The sequence below is a fragment of the Lissotriton helveticus genome, chromosome 12 (genome assembly GCF_964261635.1).
Source record: "Lissotriton helveticus chromosome 12, aLisHel1.1, whole genome shotgun sequence".
NCBI lineage: Eukaryota > Metazoa > Chordata > Amphibia > Caudata > Salamandridae > Lissotriton > Lissotriton helveticus.
In genome coordinates, this window is record NC_136073.1 from 173,910,252 (window position 1) to 173,932,834 (window position 22,583).

Here is a 22,583-nt window from a genome sequence, read left to right on the forward strand (position 1 = left end):
GTGTTTGTGTAGTGTAGGGTAGTGTTTTAGGGTTCAGGGTAGTGTCGGGGGGTCGTGCAGGGTAGTGTTTTTGTGTAGGGAACGGACTGGGGGTAGGGGCAGGGTCTTGCTTGGGGTAGTGTTTTAGGATTTAGGGTAGTGTTGTAGTGTTTGTGTAGTGTAGGGTAGTGTTTTAGGGTTTAGGGTAGTGTTTCAATGTAGGGGACGGACTGGGAGTAGGGTTGTGCGGAGGGTAGTGTTTTAGGGTTTGGGGTAGTCTAGTAGTGTTTGTGTAGTGTAGGGTAGTCTTTTAGGATTTAGGGTAGTGTCAGAGGGTCATGTAGGGTAGTATTTCAGTGTAGGGGACTGACTGGGGGTAGGGTTGTGCTGGGGGTAGTGTTTTAGGGTAGTGTTGTAGTGTTTGTGTAGTGTAGGGTAGTCTTTTAGGGTTTAGGTTAGTGTCAGGGGGTCATGTAGGGTAGTGTTTCAGTGTAGGGGACAGACTGGGGGTAGGGGTAGGGTCGTGCTTGGGGTAGTATTTTAGGAGCTAGTGTAGTGTAGTGTTGTGTAGTGTAGGGTAGTGTTTTAGGGTACTGTTGTAGTGTTGTGGAGTGTGTGTTATGTAGGGTAGTGTATATGAATGTAGAAATTAGCGTAGAGTATGGGGGTTATTTTAAAATAAATAAGTCGTAAATCTATGTGGGGAATTGGGATCCGTTGTAAAGACTTTTCTTATGCATTTTTAAGCAAATGTAATGGAATTTGTTAAAGAACTAAAAATAACGTTGTAAAAGTATGCGTTGTTTTAGTTTGCTAAGTATCGACATATATTCGCCTGCGATGAGTGCTAGGCAGCACATTGTGCACCAGTGCTGGGAAAGGCAGCAATGTGCTGTATTGTTATAAATATGGCGCATTCCTGCCCTTTACCTGTCACGCAGCGCAGCAAGGTGACTTGGGGCCACATGTACGAACCATTTTTGTGGTTGAAAACAGCTGATCAGGCCGTTTACGAGTGCAAATATTTCTTTACATAGGTACAAAACACAAATGGCGATTCGGTAACATGCTACTGAATCACAATTTGTGTTTGTGATTTGGTATTTGGAAGGGGGGTATTTGGGGCATCCCTTCCTATTACTGAATCTGAATGGTATGTATAAATGTTTTGCAACCGAATGTGTTTGCAAAATATTTGCACTTTATCACAACTCAAAGTTGGTGGTAACTTATTTGAGAATGGTTGAAAAAATATAGAGCTAGCAGTTGTTCCACGAACCACTGCCTACTCTTAAATAATGAAAAGAAAACATTCATCTTTTTTTTTTTAAATGTATCCCATTTTCCTTTAAGGAAAACAGGCTTTATTTTTTTTTGTAATTGTTTTATTTAAAAGCAATAAGACATGGTGGTCTGCTGACCTCAGCAGGCCACCATCCCTGTGATTTTTTTCTCTATCCCAATGGGTCCCAAACTAAGACCTACCTCATTAATATTCATGAAGTAGGACTATTTGCGATCCACTGCGAATCTCCAAAACTGTAAAACACAATTTAGAACATTTGTGTGTAGATTTCTGCCTAATGTTCAATGCGAAGCAATTGAAGTATTTGAAAAGGGAGTTTTAAAAGATCTGAAGAAAATCAGATATAAGAAAATCCCCACCAGCAGCAAGAATCTCACTTTTGAGCAGTTAAGAGCTTTAGAGAATCTAAAGGTTGGTAAAAACATCATAATATGCCTATCAGATAAAGGCGGGAACATGGTGGTCCTAGACAAACAGAAATATCTAGCAGAGGGAGTAAGACAACTGATTGATACCAAATGCTATTGCACCTCTGATGCTGTTGAGATGTGCAGATCTATTAATAGATTTGGGGACATATTAGTTGAATGGAGAGAAAAAGGATTACTGCAAAGGGAGGAGTATAATTATCTCAAATGTGCCCATCCAAGAATCCCCATTCTCTATTTACTCTCAAATTTGCACAAACATGCGGTGAACCCTCCAGGGAGACCCATTGTTTCCTTTATGGGTTCTCTGCTGGAAAACACATCTAGATTCATCGGCCACTATTTAAGGCCTTTTGTGGTAGAACTTCCAGCATATCTCAGAGATACCACACACTTTCTGATGATCATAGAAGGCATATTCTGGGATGATAAGTATACCGTTGTTACTATAGACGTGAATAGATTATACACCAGTATCCAGCATGAAACGAGGCTTGCAGGCTATAAGGCATTTTCTTAAGACACAATCAATTTCCCTGCTTCACCATTCAGAGATGATTGTTAAGATGATTCAATTCTGTCTTACCAACAATTTTTTATTTATCTTCGATGATTCATTTTACAGGCAGTCACAGGGCACTGCGCTGGGCACCTGCTTCGCCCCCAGCTATGCCAACCTATTTATGGGCTGGTGGGAGGAGCAGGTGGCCACGCAAATGACAGATTCCAGAACAACTGGTCCTGCGGCTGCATTTTAACTGTTGATTTATTTTCATTTGGAGTGGTTATGTAGATACAGTGAGTAATTTTGTGAGGAAACTGAATGTAAATACCTTTAACCTCACCTTTACTGAACACATCAGTAAAACTTCTATTGAATTTTTGGATGTTACTGTAAATGTAAAGGGAGGAACATTAGAGACCAGCTTGTTCCGTAAGAAAACTGCAGGGAATAGTATTCTAAGTGCAATTATTGCGTGCAAAATGAAACTGTAGCACATAAGATGGATTTGCAATTGAAAGAGCAATCATGTAGAAACGTTTCAAAGAGCGGGCTTATATACAAAAGACCATTGGTGATGCTTTTGACAGAGTAGAAAAAGTCACTAGAAGTGAGTTGTTGCATCCTAACAAACAGGAGGATACAACTGAGGCCATGAGATTTATAACCACCTTTTCAGGGCAGGAACATGAGGTCCGCAGGATATATGAGAAACATTGGCATGTGCTTCTAACTGAGACAACCTGAAAACAAATCTCACCAGTAATCCACAGATCACTTTTAGAAAGAGTCGCTCATTGGCAGACGCTCTCATTTACAACCATGTCAGAGACACGGAAAGGTTGAGTGACAAGGGACAACCAGAATTCAGGTGCTGTAAAAACTGAAAAGTCTGTAGCAAAAGTAATGATTGTGCTAAGCTTGTTTTACCCAACTCCAATACAGAGTTTGTGATTAGGAAACCTCTGACATGTAATACCATGTACTGTGTGTATGTTTTAATATTTCCCTGCAGCAAATGATATGTGGGTAGCACAATACATCGTGCTAAGAAGAAAGTGCTAGAGTACCTTCGTGCTATTAGGCACAATAGCAGGCAGTATCCTGTAGGACGTCACTTCCATGATCATCATTATCAAATTGAGAAATTACTGAGGATAGTTGTGATTGATTCTGTTACAATGGGGGTCAGAGGTTGGAATCGTGAACTATCATTACGAAATTTGGAATCACAATATATTATTGACTTTGAAAGCATGGCACCTAATGGCTTAAATTCTAGTGAGGAATTAGCGATCCATTTGAGTGGGTAAACATAACTTGAGATGTATGTAAAGTTGTGCAGTTTTCAGGCTTTTTAGTGATTTTAAATATTTTACCTTTTAGGTTTGGGCACTTCTTCTTTCAACTTCAGCGACAACTGAGAGGAATCATGGAATACTTGTTAAGAGGCTTAAGGTGGCATTAATGTTTTAGATTACCTACCTATGCCCACATAGACGTCATGTAGGACGGCAAACATATGTTGTTATTTGTATGCCCACTGGGGCTGGATAGGAACTGCATATGAATTGATGCATTGATGCAACTGGGGCATTTTTGAGAAAAATGAAATTAATGCTGTAGATTTTTGCCTATAGGGGCAAGAAATGAATTGTTGATTGCATTGTGTAACATTACATGGGCTATGTAGATTTATTAAGCATTAACCCATAGTGATAACAGTGAGCGACTTAAGTGATTGAATATTTATATTTGATATTGATTCAGGAATATTCATTGATAATAACTGTATATATTCCCAGGAATTGTTGCTCTTATCGATATTTAACTATGCAAAAGTATTCCTTTGTATGAATTTATCTCTTGGTTATCACGCCAGAAACAATGTTACAAAATGGCCACCAATTGTTGAAATCTCTATATATACACGATAGGGATGTTAGTCCTTCTTCAATTTTTATAAAAAGAAGTGGATAAAATAACGTGTGACTATGAATGTAACTAGAAGTGTGAGCAAGGCGAAAGCCGAAACGCATAATTTCTTCAGCTATTAAAACTTTATTGACCATATTGATGCCCGAGTACTTTTTGCATATTAGCGGAGAACCTTTAGGAAAAAAAAAAATAATATATATATATATACACACATATATATATCCAAACTAGTTTGCGGCGCCCCTCCTTCTGCTTTCACTCACAGTGGTCGCAATGAAAGGGCACAAACTCCCCTTGTAGGTACGCAAATAATTTATTTCTTTACGCATTTTTAGCAGTCATAACGCGTTTCGGTAACAGCCGTTACCTTGATATATATATATATATATATATATATATATATATATATATATATATATATATATATATATATATATATATATATAACCTACTGGCGATTATCAGTAGGTAGTTATAGTTAGGACCAAGTTTTCATAGACAAAGCGCTTTTTGTTATGCCAATAACTGTGGCACTATTTGATGAATCTTCACGCAATTCGCTTTAGCTGCTATCTGGGAAGTTTTGGGGTGATTCGGTAGGCGGGGCCAAGAACAAGGGGGAGTCCAAAAATTTCTTTTTCCCATCCAATTTCCCATAAGGATTTGAGACACGACTACAGCCCGAACCGCTGAACAGAATTACACCAAATTTGGCAGTAACCTAGCTCTTGGTCCAGAGAGAGCCCCTTTTAGGTTGAGTTTAGGCAGTGCATGTACTGCCTCTCTTCCACTTGTGCCATTAGATTTCAATTTTTGGAACTTCTTTAAATGCAGAGCAGCCCATGCCACTTAGCATGCATGGCGCCTGATTCACAGCTGCCATGTTTCAATAGAATTGAGCTCTTCCCTCGTGCCACATGCTTCACGGAAGCAATGTCAATTTAATTTATACACCTGCTTTGCACAATGTTCTTCATATTTATTTAGTCTTTTGGGGGATGGTCAGCGCGGCGCCCGCTTCACGGCTGCTGCTTCATGCTGCTGCTGGTGTTAACTGTAAAGGTTTATCTCATTCGTTGGTATATCCTTGCAGGTCTCATAAAACTCTTCTCAGCTGGGCTCTAATGCATATCTTGGTGGCTGCGAAGTGCGCGCTGTGTGCTACATTTTACTTTTGTTGAATTTCACTCACTAGGTGAGTGCCGGTGGGGGAGGGACTTTGTGTGCTACATTTTACTTTTGTTGAATTTCACTCACTAGGTGAGTGCCGGTGGGGGAGGGATTTTGTGTGCTACATTTTTCTTTTGTTTCATTTCTCTCACCGGGAGATTGATGGCGGGGGAGGGACCTGGTGCGCTCAACCTACCCTCCTGGCACACGCGCCATAGACGGGTCATCCAGAGTCGCTAGTTTATTTTGAGACAACCGCATATTGAAGAAATGCCTTGCTGCAGACAGGCACCTCTAACTAAGGAACCAGTGAAGGGAAAAGCATTCTGGAGGAAAGTGAGTAACCCCCCCCTCCCCATGTGACAAATTTTGCTTACAAAGTTAATTTGCTCATGTTCCACAAATGTATTGAGTAGATTTTGTGGAATTTTGCAGTGGTCCCACAGTGTTCGGGATTGCCCAAACGCCTCACCACCATATGAAACACTGGGCAAACACAAAAACACATTTGTCCCCTCCTCCTCATCTAACACAGGGACGTGGAATATGTTATTGTATGCTCACCCCTCTTCTCTCCCTCTTTTACGCCCATGTTGCTTTACCTTCCTAGACCTCATGCCTTTCTCTGCCTTCCCCTTTCTCTTGCAGCTCACATTCAAGGGATCTTTTGCTTCTTGGTGTTTCATATCTAGCAGCTATAATAAAATTGCAAATAAAATGAATCCAGGTTCCATCGGGTATCAACACTGCATTCACTTATGTAGCTGTCTGCTTTCTCCTTCCCTTATACTTCAATAATGTGTGTTTTTGTTTTCTAGAGTCGAGAAATATCTATCTATCTAATGCTTGTTAATGGAAAGCCATTTCCCTGATGCTCCTGACAAACCTCCATGATTGCATTTCAGAATGTTGGCGAGTGTGTTGTTTTAAACAATAAAACAATGCAAATCTGTGGGGGAGGGGGTTGTGTTGAGTGGTTGATAACATTGTCTTTGTGCTTTATGGTAGTTACAGTCAGCAAGATCGCTGGCGATTGGTCTATGTTTTGATATAATTTTGCACCTTAATGAAAGGTTTTCAGTGAAATTGGCAAGCGGTGTTTTGTTTCTGTAGCTACCTATTTCTTTTTTTTAAACTGTCACCCTAACGTGACCAGGCACACAAATTGGGCATAACATTGATTCGCACTCCCTTTAATAACTTCCACCATTCACATCATCTGAAATCCATAACAGAGCTTGCATGTATCCCTGTTCCAAGAGTGATTAGCTCATCAACACTAGGAAGTATTTTGGGATTTCAGAGCTCTGTTGTTGCCAGAAAGCCAGGGTTGGATGCCAGTGTGGCCCATCACATTTGTTGGTTTTTTTTGCAGTTTTATATAGCGCAAATTCTACCCCAAGGTATTGAAGCTCTTTACAAGAGCACCAGTTACATTCCACATTCATTTTTTGGTAGGCACTGGGAGATTAAGTGATTTGCCCAGAATGAAAAGATGTTGAGCCCATGTAGAGACTCTGGTTCCAAAGTCAGCATCTCTGGCCATTACCCACATCCTCTCCCCGCTGGGTGAGTTGGTGCCTATGCTTTCAATGCGGCCTCTTACTGACAGAAACATCGCTAGGCTCTGGGGGGCAGGGGAACACCCTAAACTGGCCGCGCGGCAGACGGACATGGACTGGTGTATGCTACAGGAGAGGACTGTGTATATAGCCAGAGGGTGTCCACGAAAGTGGGGAGAAGTGTGGTCAAGGTGGAACGAATATAGGGGCTACATATGCGAGCCTCCCCAGGTTACGCCGATTGATGAACCGCTCGAACCGATTTGTTAAGATTGTACGTAATGAACTGCACTGAACAAGTCTGAAAACTGAATGCTATGTAAGCCCAGCCCTATTGGTACGATTGTAAGCACTTTACTGTCTGTATGTGATGACCACTGTTGTTGTCTGAACTGTTAATAAAAAGGTTTTTTTTTAAAAGTGAATTTTTTTCAAACATGATTACACATTTTTGTTTCAGAGTGAAAGCAACCCTTCTAGAGGTTTGATTTCTGAGACTGTGTAAAGTAAAGCGTTTTTAAAGCGTACCCAATATACATGATGGACTCATCCCAGAATGCACCTCTCGTGGTGCATAGACTGATTCTTGCTCGTTTTACAACATTGCGCTGGTGTGTGGATGCATTTATGTCTGAAATTGGAGTCCCTGGGATAATGAACAGTTGTGACTTTCCTGCCCCTAAAGGTTCAAACGATACAGAAAAGGGGGTGGTGATGAACAGAGTGTCTGAATTAAGCAGACCACTCTTACCCAGTCCAAAGATCAGGGCTTGATCCATCACCGTTATTTATCTCACTGCCCCATCCCAGCTCAGAACCTGGCTATATGCAAATTAGTCTGTCCCTGGCCCAGTGCATCATGGGAACAGGGCAGACCAAACTACCAAGCCAATTCTTCACCAGAAAGGAGACAAGCTACCGGGGACCGGTTTCTGGCATTTCAGCCTCTTCGGCCCGGCTTGCTTGAATCCTGATGGAGCAGTGAGAAAGGGACTCATGTCTGAGTATACCCTGCCACACCTATAGTGGCCAAAAACGATACAGAAAAGGGGGTGGTGATGAACAAGTTGTTGTTGTAAATAATTTTGTCCACCCTAAGCGTGGAAGGGTATGCTCAGATGTGAGTCCCTTGCTCATTGCACCATCAGGATTCAAGCAAGCCGGGCCGAAGACGCCTGAAATGGCAGAAACTGGTCCCCGGAAGCTTGTTTCCTTCCCTGTGTAAGAATTGGCTTTTGTAGTCTGGTCTGCCCTGTTCCCATGATGCACTGGGCCAGGGTCAGACTAATTTGCATACAGCCAGGTTCTGAAACTGGGATGGTGCAATGAGCTAAAAAACGGTGTTGGATCTAGCCCTGATCCCTTGACTGGGTGAGAGTACTCTGCTTAATTCAGAGACTCTGTCCATCACCACCCCTTGTTGTAAATAATTTTGTCCACCCTAAGCGTGGAAGGGTATGCTCAGATGTGAGTCCCTTGCTCATTGCACCATCAGGATTCAAGCAAGCCGGGCCGAAGACGCCTGAAATGGCAGAAACCGGTCCCCGGAAGCTTGTTTCCTTCCCTGTGTAAGAATTGGCTTTTGTAGTCTGGTCTGCCCTGTTCCCATGATGCACTGGGCCAGGGTCAGACTAATTTGCATACAGCCAGGTTCTGAAACTGGGATGGTGCAATGAGCTAAAAAACGGTGTTGGATCTAGCCCTGATCTCTTGACTGGGTGAGAGTACTCTGCTTAATTCAGAGACTCTGTCCATCACCACCCCTTGTTGTAAATAATTTTGTCCACCCTAAGCGTGGAAGAGTATGCTCAGATGTGAGTCCCTTGCTCATTGCACCATCAGGATTCAAGCAAGCCGGGCCGAAGACGCCTGAAATGGCAGAAACCGGTCCCCGGAAGCTTGTTTCCTTCCCTGTGTAAGAATTGGCTTTTGTAGTCTGGTCTGCCCTGTTCCCATGATGCACTGGGCCAGGGTCAGACTAATTTGCATACAGCCAGGTTCTGAAACTGGGATGGTGCAATGAGTTAAAAAACGGTGTTGGATCTAGCCCTGATCTCTTGACTGGGTGAGAGTACTCTGCTTAATTCAGAGACTCTGTCCATCACCACCCCTTGTTGTAAATAATTTTGTCCACCCTAAGCGTGGAAGGGTATGCTCAGATGTGAGTCCCTTGCTCATTGCACCATCAGGATTCAAGCAAGCCGGGCCGAAGACGCCTGAAATGGCAGAAACCGGTCCCCGGAAGCTTGTTTCCTTCCCTGTGTAAGAATTGGCTTTTGTAGTCTGGTCTGCCCTGTTCCCATGATGCACTGGGCCAGGGTCAGACTAGTTTGCATACAGCCAGGTTCTGAAACTGGGATGGTGCAATGAGCTAAAAAACGGTGTTGGATCTAGCCCTGATCTCTTGACTGGGTGAGAGTACTCTGCTTAATTCAGAGACTCTGTCCATCACCACCCCTTGTTGTAAATAATTTTGTCCACCCTAAGCGTGGAAGGGTATGCTCAGATGTGAGTCCCTTGCTCATTGCACCATCAGGATTCAAGCAAGCCGGGCCGAAGACGCCTGAAATGGCAGAAACCGGTCCCCGGAAGCTTGTTTCCTTCCCTGTGTAAGAATTGGCTTTTGTAGTCTGGTCTGCCCTGTTCCCATGATGCACTGGGCCAGGGTCAGACTAATTTGCATACAGCCAGGTTCTGAAACTGGGATGGTGCAATGAGCTAAAAAACGGTGTTGGATCTAGCCCTGATCTCTTGACTGGGTGAGAGTACTCTGCTTAATTCAGAGACTCTGTCCATCACCACCCCTTGTTGTAAATAATTTTGTCCACCCTAAGCGTGGAAGGGTATGCTCAGATGTGAGTCCCTTGCTCATTGCACCATCAGGATTCAAGCAAGCCGGGCCGAAGACGCCTGAAATGGCAGAAACCGGTCCCCGGAAGCTTGTTTCCTTCCCTGTGTAAGAATTGGCTTTTGTAGTCTGGTCTGCCCTGTTCCCATGATGCACTGGGCCAGGGTCAGACTAATTTGCATACAGCCAGGTTCTGAAACTGGGATGGTGCAATGAGCTAAAAAACGGTGTTGGATCTAGCCCTGATCTCTTGACTGGGTGAGAGTACTCTGCTTAATTCAGAGACTCTGTCCATCACCACCCCTTGTTGTAAATAATTTTGTCCACCTGCTCAGATGTGAGTCCCTTGCTCATTGCACCATCAGGATTCAAGCAAGCCGGGCCGAAGACGCCTGAAATGGCAGAAACCGGTCCCCGGAAGCTTGTTTCCTTCCCTGTGTAGGAATTGGCTTTTGTAGTCTGGTCTGCCCTGTTCCCATGATGCACTGGGCCAGGGTCAGACTAATTTGCATACAGCCAGGTTCTGAAACTGGGATGGTGCAATGAGCTAAAAAACGGTGTTGGATCTAGCCCTGATCTCTTGACTGGGTGAGAGTACTCTGCTTAATTCAGAGACTCTGTCCATCACCACCCCTTGTCCTAAAGGTTCAAAGGCCCAATGAAAAGAAATCTTCAGTGGGATAACGTGACCTTGGCAAACACAGCTTCCCTTTCCACAGCTGCATGACTGACACAGGTGCTAACCAACATGTAACCGTTCAGCATGTAAGGTACAAAAGCAAGACCTTATTTCCTGGAATACATTTCAGCCCATAACAGCTCCAAAGTTTCCAAAGCCGGTGATGGCTACTTCTAAAGACAAGACTATTTGTATAAGTTCCTGGATATGATTTACATTCCAGGCATGTCTTGGCAGCTCCTACATGTTTTGTGCAGTTTCAAAACATAAAGGGCCATATTATCAAGTAAGGGCGATACATAATCACCGCTTTTATCGGCAGGAAACTGCCGCTAAAGCGGCGATAATGGGCTTGATAATATACCCTTGTGAATTCCCATAGAAGCCCAGGTTAACACCAGAACCTGGGCAGTTTCCTGCTGATAAAAGCAGCGATAATGTATCGTCCTTTCTTGATAATATGGCGGGAGTGTCCACCTTCCTTCCGTTTGTAAACCCAGATGCTTAAGCATTTGGCCTCGTGCATTTTAGGGCCTGTGAGAAATAAAAAGCGCAATTTAGATCTTAATCTTTGGCAGCATAAGGGCAAGAAGATTACTGACCCGCACAGTTTAATTTCACAAGCCAAATGATGATAGACACGCCCACTTTCTCCATCTGCTTCGTGTCCCTGTGTCACTGATTAGCTCCTTGAGCCTGTGTTACATCACACGTTATCATTAGCAAACTAACCAATTGCAGTCAAGGAATGTAAAATTCCCTACTTTATGTATCTAAATAGAAGGATGAGCAAATTCATTTTCTGCAGTTCTCTACAGAGCAACAAACAAAATGCTCTTTTCCCTGCTCTTTACAACATAACATATCCAATAATTTCAGCTCCTTTGAAAGGTCACCCTTAGAATATCTTCTGTGAAAAATAAATATAATATATTATTCTCTACCTGACAAAAGTATTTTTTTCCTTCAGGTATTACTATTTTATCCTTGGCACCACACTGAGATCATAAGGTCTTAAAAATTGAGGTTTTGACCTGGTACCTCCATTCGATTCGTACTTTCCAACGCCAAATCATTACTCTGCCTTTTGTATTTATCTTGAACTCTGATCCTGCCTTTACTCTCTTCGTTTATCTTTCATGTGCTCATTCCGTTCTCCCTTCTCTATCTCAGCATCGTTTCTCTTTCTGCCCTATCATTATTTTTCTTTGTCTCCCTCTCATTTCTTTTCCTCTCTCCTCCTCGTTTCTCTTTCTCCATCGCTCCTCTTTCTCCCCCACATTGTCTCCTTCTTGTTTCTCTTTCTCTCACTGTGGTTTTGTATTTTTACCCACATAAATCCACTCTATGAAATATAACTGAGCGCTTTGTATAACTTTGGCTTCTTTTAACCCTAACTGCTGATTGCTAGCAGCGTGTCTGTTTTCACTCGACAGTCCCGCTGAGTAAGAGCCGGGATCGGCAATCTTGTTTTAATTTTGGCCCTACCCCGCCCTCCCGACCCCTCCCCCTCCGCATCACCGCCTACAAAGACGCCTCTCATGCGTCAGCGCAGCGGACGAGCGCAGCGGGCGCGTCGAAGGCGCGCCGGAGTTGCGCCGGAGTTAAGCCCGTCTGCGCCCGTCCGCGCCAGCACGGGCCTAGGGCCTGGTTCCCCTGCCCATACTCTTATTTCATATTCTCGCACTGCTTTATTTCAGCTGCGAGGATCATTCTGTCCCTCGGGCATTTCTCTGAACTGCCAAAATGCTCCCATTACATGCCCCCACTGCTCCCTTGCTTGGATTCTTCAAATTCAGGTACTGACTGTACCTCTTCTACTTTTTGGACTACCTCCACCATTAAGCCTACTTTTCCTATTATTGTGCGTAACTCTTGCACCTCTCTGAGTTTTATCAGCATTAACTGCCGCTCTCTCTCGAAACACAAGAGAGATATTTTTGATCTTTTAGAGTCAGCTGGTCCAGCTGCCGTGTTTGTCACGGAAACTTGGTTGAATGACTGCTCTGGTCCTGACATCGCCATGGCTCTCCCCTCTGACTATACTTATGTAGGCCGTAACCGTGTCCTTAAAGATGGCGGGGGAATCGCTATTATTTTCAAGAGAGAATTCTCTTGCAAATGGGAAGACCTCGATTTCCCTAACTGTGAAGCCGGGTTATTTAAACTGACCCTCTCCCCTCCTTTTACCCTGACCGGCGCTTTGATTTATCGACCACCGGGATCTGCTAGCAGCTGGGCTGCTTCACTCCCTGAATTTATAGCTCCGTTTTTACTACAATCAACTAACTTCACTATTGTTGGTGACTTAAATATTCATTTTAACTCTGCTTCTTGCACGGTTTCTAAGCGTCTTCTACAGGATCTTGAAGCGCTCGACCTTCACCTTCATAATTCTGACCCTACCCACAAGGCTGGTAACCTTCTCGATCCCATTATATCTAATCTTACAGATATTGTCTATCATTCTGCAATTCCAGTCCTCTGGTCTGACCATTATATCGTCAACTTTTCCATCAAATTAAGGGAATCCCATTCTTCGACCCCTGGTCTTCCCCATAATGCCAGTAGGAACTGGAAACGTCTAGACATTGACAAATTAAATTCTTTTCTTGCCAATTCTAAACCCACAGTTTCCGGCACGACCATTCAAGAGCTACCGGCTGTTAGATCATGGTTGATAACTGCTCTGGACATGTGCCTTCCTATTCATAAAAATAAAGCACAAATTCACCATCCACCGGCACCTTGGTTTACGGACTCCCTTCGCCTTAAAAAATCCAACTGTAAAAAGCTGGAACGTATTTGGCGCTCCAATTATAATCCAGAGCACAAAGCAAAATATAAGTCTGCCCTGAAATCATATCATTCGGCCTGTGACATCGCCAGAGCTAATTTTGCTAATAGCACCATACTTACAGCACAAAATAGGCCGAAGGCCCTGTTTAAAATAGTTAAAGACCTGTCAGGTGCGTCCTCGGTACCTAAGGACCCTTGCTTGAACACGGTCCAGTGCAATGCTCCAGCCAATTTCTTTCTTGAGAAAATTGATAGGATCTACGACACTTTTGATTCCATGTCTGCAGCCGCCATTCCTTCTGCGCAAGATCTGTGCAATGTTCCCCCTATACTCATGCCCTGTTCTGAGTCAGTGACTCCCCCACTTCAAGTGTGGGACCCCATTTCTCCTGGGCTTCTAAAAAAGTATCTTCATGACATCAAATCAGGCTCCCCCCTTGACCCAATGCCCCCTCAAGTCCTGAGTTCTCTGGACTCATCCTCACTCCAAATTATTTTGGATGTCCTGAACGCTTCGCTAACAGAAGCGCTTGTGCCAAGTGATTGGAAGCATGCGATGGTGGTCCCACTGCTGAAAAAGACTAACGCTGACCCCAACAATTTCTCTAATTTCCGCCCCATTTCTTTGATTTCATGCTTTTCCAAGATCTTGGAAAAACATGTTAATTTTTTGCTTAATTCATATGTTGAAACTTCTAATTTTTTACATGGTTCTCAATCCGGGTTCAGGGCTGGTTTTTCGACGGAGACCACCCTCCTGGGTGTGTCTGAGACCATTAGACGGCAGGTGGACAATGGGGAGACGGTGGCACTCATCTTGCTTGATTTGAGTGCCGCATTCGACACCGTCTCCCATTCCATCTTGTTGTCCACTCTGAAGTCTATTGGCGTTGGAGGTTCCGCCCTGGCCTGGATTGCCAATTTCCTTTCTGATCGCACGTTTCAAGTTTTCTCTTCTTCCTCTGTTTCATCTATATTCCCTTCTTCTCACGGTGTTCCCCAAGGGTCTATCCTCAGTCCCCTTTTCTTTAACCTGTATGTGAGACCTCTTGCTTTTTTGGCAGAACAGGCTGGTCTCACAATTTACTCTTATGCTGATGACACTCAAGTCATCTACTCACTGTCCACTAATAAAAATCTTCCCTCTTCTTCTCTCCAATCCGGGCTGAAACAAATATCCGAGTGGATGCTGCAGCACAAATTAAAATTAAACGGGGACAAGACCGAACTGCTCCTGTTTGGTTCAGACACCGCGCTCTGGGGCCCACAACATTGGCCGCCGGAGATGGGACCTTTACCTATTCCCAGCGTGTCTGCTCGTAATCTAGGGGTGATCGTCGATAACCAGCTATCTTTTAAACAACACGTGGTGAAAGTCTCAGCCACCTGTACCACCATCATCAGGTGGTTGAGGAAAATTACGTGGATGTTGCCGACTGACACCCTTAGATCCGTAGTCCAGGCTCTTGTCACCTCACGCCTGGACTATGGGAATATCCTACTCCTCGGTGCCTGCAGGGAGGTGACCAGGAGGTTTCAGGTGGTACAGAATATGGCAGTTCGCCTCATCTGTCACCTCCCTGCAAGATCCTCGGTCTCACAGCATAGGCGTAAACTGCACTGGTTATGCGTCGAGAGTAGAATTAAATTTAAAGCACTCTGCTATATGCACAAGATCATGACAGGTAGAGCTCCCCATTATCTTTCTGCTCTAGTTCAGCAATACATCCCCCCCCGTACACTTAGGTCCTCTACTCAGAACAAATGTAGGATTCCTCGTGTCACCAGAGCCAAAATGGGAGGACGCTCGTTTTCCCTGTTGGCACCCTCGCTGTGGAACTCCCTACCCCAATCTCTGCGCTCTGAACTTTGTTTTTTGAAATTCCGGAAAGGAATTAAAGCTTGGCTTTTTAATCTTTAACCCTCCTGGTCTGACTTTTCCCGTTCTCTTATTCTGCTCATTTTGCTCAGTTTGCTTAGCGCCGGGAAACCTCCGGGTAGCTGTGCGCTTGATAAATGCAATTATAAATAAATAAATAAACAACAATCCACATAAATACACTCCACACTATGCTACATAATTCCATTCAACACAATTCCACTCAACACCACACCGTTCGTGCCGCACTATTCAACTACACACAAAACAGCACACCACATAATTAAACTCCACTACATTATAATCCACAACATAAAGTACCATTCCACATATTTACACTCCATTAAACACAATCCAACTCCACATAATTTCATACACTCAAAAACACATTTACTATCTACATAATACCACTGCACAACATGTCCCATAACTCCACTAAACCTATGCACCCCACACTACACAATTCCAAGCCACACAATGCCACAACGAACAGTTCCAATCCAGCACACATAAATCACTCCATTCTACCTACATCCACTCCACACATAGGTAAGACATATTTCCATCTACAACACCAAAATCTCTAATTCTCTTTCTATTTTCTTTAACTCCCCAACACACAGATCTGGAGTTTAGCTCTCATGTATTTCTTTTTCTTCCTCGCTAAAAAGGCAAAGCTATCCACACAGTTCCATCCCACATAATTCAACTCCACACATTTCCAATCCACAACACATAAATCGATACAAAAACCACATAATACAGCCCAACAACACAATTACATATCACACCACATACATCCACTCCGCAACACATAATTCCAAATCATGCCACAAAGTTTAATAGAACACTACATAATTAAATGTAACTACATATCAGTCCACTACAAAAAATACCATTACACATAGTTACAATACATAACACACAATCCGACTCTACATAATTAGTGTACACTCAATACCACATAATTACTACATACATAATTCCACAGCACAACAAACCACATATTTCCACTACACAAATCAACGTCACCCTCACACAATTCCACGCCACACAATTCCATAACTAACTAATCCAATCCAACCCACATAATTACACTACACAACACATACATACACATTTCCATTTACAATGCCAATAGTTATAACTCAAACAAATGTGAGACTGATTGCATTGCCAATGCTTGTTCAAATTTGGTGTAAATCCGTTCAGTAGGTTTGAGGTTTTGAAAGAAATAAGAAATATAGATATTTGGGCAGTGTCTTCGCTCAGATCCCATGCTGAGATCGATAGGATTGGCTGCCACCACTTGAACCAGGGAGCGTTGGCAGCCATCTTGGGCCTCTGACTCAGCCGAGCCCAAAGATTTGTTTTTTAAACAGAAGGGGAAGGGTAGGCATACCCTGACACCTAGGCCTAATGGTGGGGTCTCTGGAGCCAGAAAACATATTTTTTTAAAAGAACTTGCAGCAGATTCGCAGAGGATCTGTGAATTAAAAGCAAACAAATATATTTTTTAAAACAAGCGTGGTCTACTGGGTCCCAGGGTGCATATTAATGTTATTGGGAGAGAAGGGCACCTGTAGCCCCCCTCCCCAGGCAGATTTTGGCCCGAGAACAAAAATCAAATCTGGCTTTCCTTCTAAACTTTTCCCCCCACATGTTATAGCGACCCTTTCTACCCTTCTGGCACCCACGTGTAATCTATCCTTGTCCTTAGCGGCCATTCCTCTGGAATGGAATGCCACCATTTTGTTGCACCCATCTTAAAAAAAATACATGCTGAGCCAAAGAAGCTGGCAAATTACTGTCCTATCCCTCTCCTCCCTTTGAAAGGCAAGGTTCTTGAGTCTTCTGTTAACAAACAGCTTTCCACCTACTTGGAGAGTCATCATCTGCTGGATGCTTCCCAATCGGGCTTTCGGCCCACCCATAGTACTGAGACTGCTCTTTTAACGGTAGTAACCTCACTCAGCTTATCCCTCGATGCCGGAAACCCAGCTATGCTGGTTCTTGTTGGCCTATCCGTGGCGCTTTATACTGTTTCACATTCCATCTTGATTCAAGGCCTCTATGAGATAGGGATCCATGGCACTGCACTCAAATGGTTAATAGATTATCTTAAAGATAGGACTCAAATGATTACCTTGACAAGGGGGCACCTCAGGGCTCTGCTTTGATTCCTACGCTTTTGAACATGTATGTTGCTCCCCTCGCCCAGCTAGTCAAGTCCTGTGGTTTTGAAATATAGATATTTGGGCAGTGTCTTCGCTCAGATCCCATGCTGAGATCGATAAGATTGGCTGCCACCGCTTGAACCAGGAAGCGTTGGCAGCCATCCTGGGCCTCTGCCTCAGCCGAGCCCAAAGATTTTTTTTTAAACAAAAGGGGAAGGGTAGGCATACCCTGACACCTAGGCCTGATGGTGGGGTCTCTGGAGCCAGAAAACATATTTTTTTAAAAGAACTTGCAGCAGATTCGCAGAGGATCCGTGAATTAAAAGCAAACAAATATATTTTTTAAAACAAGCGTGGTGTACTGGGTCCCAGGGTGCATATTAATGTTATTGGGAGAGAAGGGCACCTGTAGCCCCCCTCCCCAGGCAGATTTTGGCCCGAGAACAAAAATCAAATCTGGCTTTCCTTCTAAACTTTTCCCCCCACATGTTATAGCGACCCTTTCTACCCTTCTGGCACCCACGTGTAATCTATCCTTGTCCTTAGCGGCCATTCCTCTGGAATGGAATGCCACCATTTTGTTGCACCCATCTTAAAAAAAATACATGCTGAGGCAAAGGAGCTGGCAAATTACTGTCCTATCCCTCTCCTCCCTTTGAAAAGCAAGGTTCTTGAGTCTTCTGTTAACAAACAGCTTTCCACCTACTTGGAGAGTCATCATCTGCTGGATGCTTCCCAATCGGGCTTTCGGCCCACCCATAGTACTGAGACTGCTCTTTTAACGGTAGTAACCTCACTGAGCTTATCCCTCGATGCCGGAAACCCAGCTATGCTGGTTCTTGTTGGCCTATCCGTGGCGCTTTATACTGTTTCACATTCCATCCTGATTCAAGGCCTCTATGAGATAGGGATCCATGGCACTGCACTCAAATGGTTAATAGATTATCTTAAAGATAGGACTCAAATGATTACCTTGACAAGGGGGCACCTCAGGGCTCTGCTTTGATCCCTACGCTTTTTAACATGTATGTTGCTCCCCTCGCCCAGCTAGTCAAGTCCTGTGGTTTTGAAATATAGATATTTGGGCAGTGTCTTCGCTCAGATCCCATGCTGAGATCGATAAGATTGGCTGCCACCACTTGAACCAGGAAGCGTTGGCAGCCATCCTGGGCCTCTGCCTCAGCCGAGCCCAAAGATTTTTTTTTTTAAACAGAAGGGGAAGGGTAGGCATACCCTGACACCTAGGCCTGATGGTGGGGTTCCTGGAGCCAGAAAACATATTTTTTTTAAAGAACTTGCAGCAGATTCGCAGAGGATCCATGAATTAAAGGCAAACAAATATATTTTTTAAAACAAGCGTGGTCTCCTGGGTCCCAGGGTGCATATTAATAATATTGGAAGAGAAGGGCACCTGTAGCCCCCCTCCCCAGGCAGATTTTGGCCCAAGAACAAAAATCAAATCTGGCTTTCCTTCTAAACTTTTCCCCCCACATGTTATAGCGACCCTTTCTACCCTTCTGGCACCCACGTGTAATCTATACTTGTCCTTAGCGGCCATTCCTCTGGAATGGAATGCCACCCATGTTGCACCCATCTTAAAAAAAATACATGCTGAGCCAAAGGAGCTGGCAAATTACTGTCCTATCCCTCTCCTCCCTTTGAAAGGCAAGGTTCTTGAGTCTTCTGTTAACAAACAGCTTTCCACCTACTTGGAGAGTCATCTTCTGCTGGATGCTTCCCAATCGGGCTTTCGGCCCACCCATAGTACTGAGACTGTTCTTTTAATGGTAGCAAACTCACTCAGCTTATCCCTCGATGCCGGAAACCCAGCTCTGCTGGTTCTTGTTGGCCTATCCGTGTCGCTTTATACTGTTTCACATTCCATCCTGATTCAAGGCCTCTGTGAGATAGGGATCCATGGCACTGCACTCAAATGGTTAATAGATTATCTTAAAGATAGGACTCAAATGATTACCTTGATAAGGGGGCACCTCAGGGCTCTGCTTTGATCCCTATGCTTTTTAACATGTATGTTGCTCCCCTCGCCCAGCTAGTCAAGTCCTGTGGTTTTGAAATACTTTCTTATGCAGGCGGTACGCAATTAGTCATCTCTTTTTGGCAGGACATTGAGAATGTTTAACGTCTTTTTAGCACCTGCATGAGGAAAATTGCCACTTGGATGTCCCTGAACTGTCTTCAGTTAAAGGAGGACAAAACAGAGATTCTTCTGTTTGGCAAAGCACAACTCCACTGGACAGATGAATGGTGGCCCGCCTGTCAAGCTTGACCCTGCTCATTCACCCAGAACCTCAGCCAGAAACCTGGGTATTCTGCCCGATAATAAGTTATCAATGAAGGACCAGGTGACATCCACCTGTGGCATGTGTTTCAGGACATTAAGCCTTCTCAGGAGGATTTCTCAGTGGCTTCCGCTGAATTCTTGAAAAACCCTTATCCAAGCTTTGATAATCAGCCACCTTGATTATGAAAATACACTTGTAACATCCAAAGAGTCCCTTCTAACTAAAATGCAGGTCGTACAAAATACTGCAGTTCATTCGTTAACAAACTGCCGCCAGGCACATCTTCAGTTCCTTTACTCAAACCCCTTCATTGGCTACCCATTAGGAAAAGAGCCCTATTCAAACTACTCTGCCTGACTTATAAAGCTCTGTCAGGCAACTGACCCAAATATCTACAGGATATACTCATTCTCCTAGATCAAAGAGTCAACTTCTTCTATGCCCTTGGCATATTCAAACATCTAGGTACGGTGGCTGAGCCTTTTCTTATCTTGCACATTACCACTGGAAAAGGCTTGACTTCTTCATTTGGGCATGCACTGATTTTCCAGGTTTTAAAAAACATTTTAGGACTTGGCTGTTCAAATGGCTGCATCTGGCGAGACGCGGTACTTTAACAAGTATCCATTAACATAATGTAACATTCCCTGGGGCCCGGGCAAGTTTCCAAAGTGGAAGGTGGGCCACGCAGCCTCCCCCTCCCAGTCCAGCCCCGAGTCATTCACCGCTGGGCCTCGACCATAATATAGTACAAGGAGGGGGGCCACATGACCCCCCTCCCAGGCTGAAGGCTGATTTTGGCTCCAGAAGCCCCATCCCCCGGGGGCCAGCCGATATCTAAAAAAGGAGAGGGGCAATGTGGCCTCCCATGCTAGGCCACTTTTGCCTGGTCCCCACACCCCATGAGCTAGCTGTGCAATGCAAAGGGAGGGGGAAGCGAAGCCTGCCTCCCAGAGTGAATAATAGCCTGGAAAACCCCATCCCTCAAGACTGGGCTCCTGCTATGTCCCGGGGTCCCTATTGCGGGGACATAGCATGTTTGACTTGCTTGGTGGGAGCAATTTTAAAACTATGAAGCGGGCAGGGTGACAGATGAAAAAATTGCTCCATCACATAGGAAGCAGCATTAAATGTTGTTGCTGCGGCGTGCAGGAGTGATGCTGGCTCTTGCTGGAGGCAGGGAGCCGGCAGGGACTGTGAAACGCATTGAGGCTGCCCCAGAGACCCCCCCAACAAAACGACGCACTATTGACTTGCCGGGTCCCGGGGATGGGGATCCTGGGCTAAAATCGGCCAGCGCAGCCAGTTCCCCTTGCAGTAATTGGCTGGGCCCAAAGGGATGGGTCCCCAGGCCCGAAATCAGCCCATAAAGGGGGCCACATGCCTTTCCCCCATTTAGAATATGGCTGGGCCCTGGGGGATGTGGTCTCAGAGCTAAAATCGGCCTGGGTAGGAGGGCTGAGTGCACCCCTCTGCATTTACTACATAAATGGGCCCCGGGGGTTCGGGTCCCCAGGGCCATAATCGGCCTGAGGAGGGGGCTAAATGCCCCCCTCTAATGTTGCCTGTATATGGGTGGTTGGCCACAGGGCTTGGCTGCAGGGCAGAAGGTAATTAAATACTACTTGAAATTGAAAAAATCTTTTAAATTCACTACCAAACCATAGGTTACAGGGATAAGGCATGCGCCCTTTCTTTGTCTGGCCCTAGGCATGGGGTTCCCAGGGCCAAAATCAGCCCATAGGGGGACAAGGTACCCCCATCCTAGATTTTAATAAGGCTGGGCCATGGGGGTTACGTCCCCGGGACCAAAATCGCCCAGGGGAGGGGAGCTGCATGCCCCTCCATAAATATAATGTACGCCCGGTGGATGGGGTCCTTCGGCCAAAAACTGCCCAGGAATGGGATCAAATACCTCCCTGCCCTAAATAAATGCACCGCCCAAGGCCAAAATCAGCCCAGGGAGGGGAACACATGCCCTGCTCCGCCACATAATGTGCTGAGCCCTGTAGGATAGGGACCCCGGGGCCAAAATCGGCCCAGGGAGGGGGTCCCTATGCCCTCCTTAACCTGAACAAAATCCAACCCCTAGATGCACACAGTAGAAGGCCAATGCATTGTATGGGGTTTGCTGCATGCATGGGATTTGCTCCATGCATGGGTTAGGATACAGGGCTAGGCCGCAGACCCTGCGACCAATCCCCCACCATGCACAGCCTTTGTATTAATGTATGGTAATTAAATATTACTTTACATTTAAAATAAACTAAAAAGTCACTGAAAAATACAAAGGTTACAGGGACATTATAGTTAGTTTTAGATTTTACACACACAAAACCATAGATATTCACCAGTTATAGTAACAGGTATCTCAAGTAAATATAACTTGTGCATTAAGTTAACTATAACTCAACCCCTCGCCATGCACTGCTATATTGCCCACATATTAAATCACTCATAACAACTTCTATTAATTGCTTAATACTATTACTGCAACATTTGCTGTCAAATTATTGATGAGAAAACTATTCATGGTGGAGGCGCGAGTTGTAGTTACCTTAGGGCAAGAGTTATGGTTACTTGAGATAACTGCAAATGAAAAATTTGTTAACACTGCCCCCACCCCTCACAACTGTGATCAGTATTGATGACAGAAGTGTCATTGTTGTCAAATGGTTTCAACCCAGAACACAGAAGCAAATACAATGATTTTCTTCAGTTCACTGACCTCTCTCCCACAATTTTCACATCACTCAAATCTCTCATTCTTCAACATGAGCTTCCTCATGTGCTTAGATTTGTCAGCAAACATTTAAATGAAACACATATAATATTCAGATAATCCCAAAAATGATCTCTGTTGATCTTTGTTCACAGTTGAAGGGGCTTTTTCTGTAGCGGAGACCAGTTTCATCAATCAAATAGCCCAAATACTCCATACCGCTCACAGATCATGAACTTCCCTCACTCTTCTGCATTATTTCTAACATCCAATCTCAAGGTATGATCATGC

The 22,583-nt window shown here is 44.4% G+C and overlaps 1 protein-coding gene across 4 annotated transcripts in view; it reads right to left on the bottom strand.

Annotated features, from left to right (window-relative positions):
• Positions 1-22,583, bottom strand: part of LOC144799844 (uncharacterized) — a 120,234-nt gene that overhangs the window by 24,606 nt on the left and 73,045 nt on the right. The window lies entirely within an intron of this gene.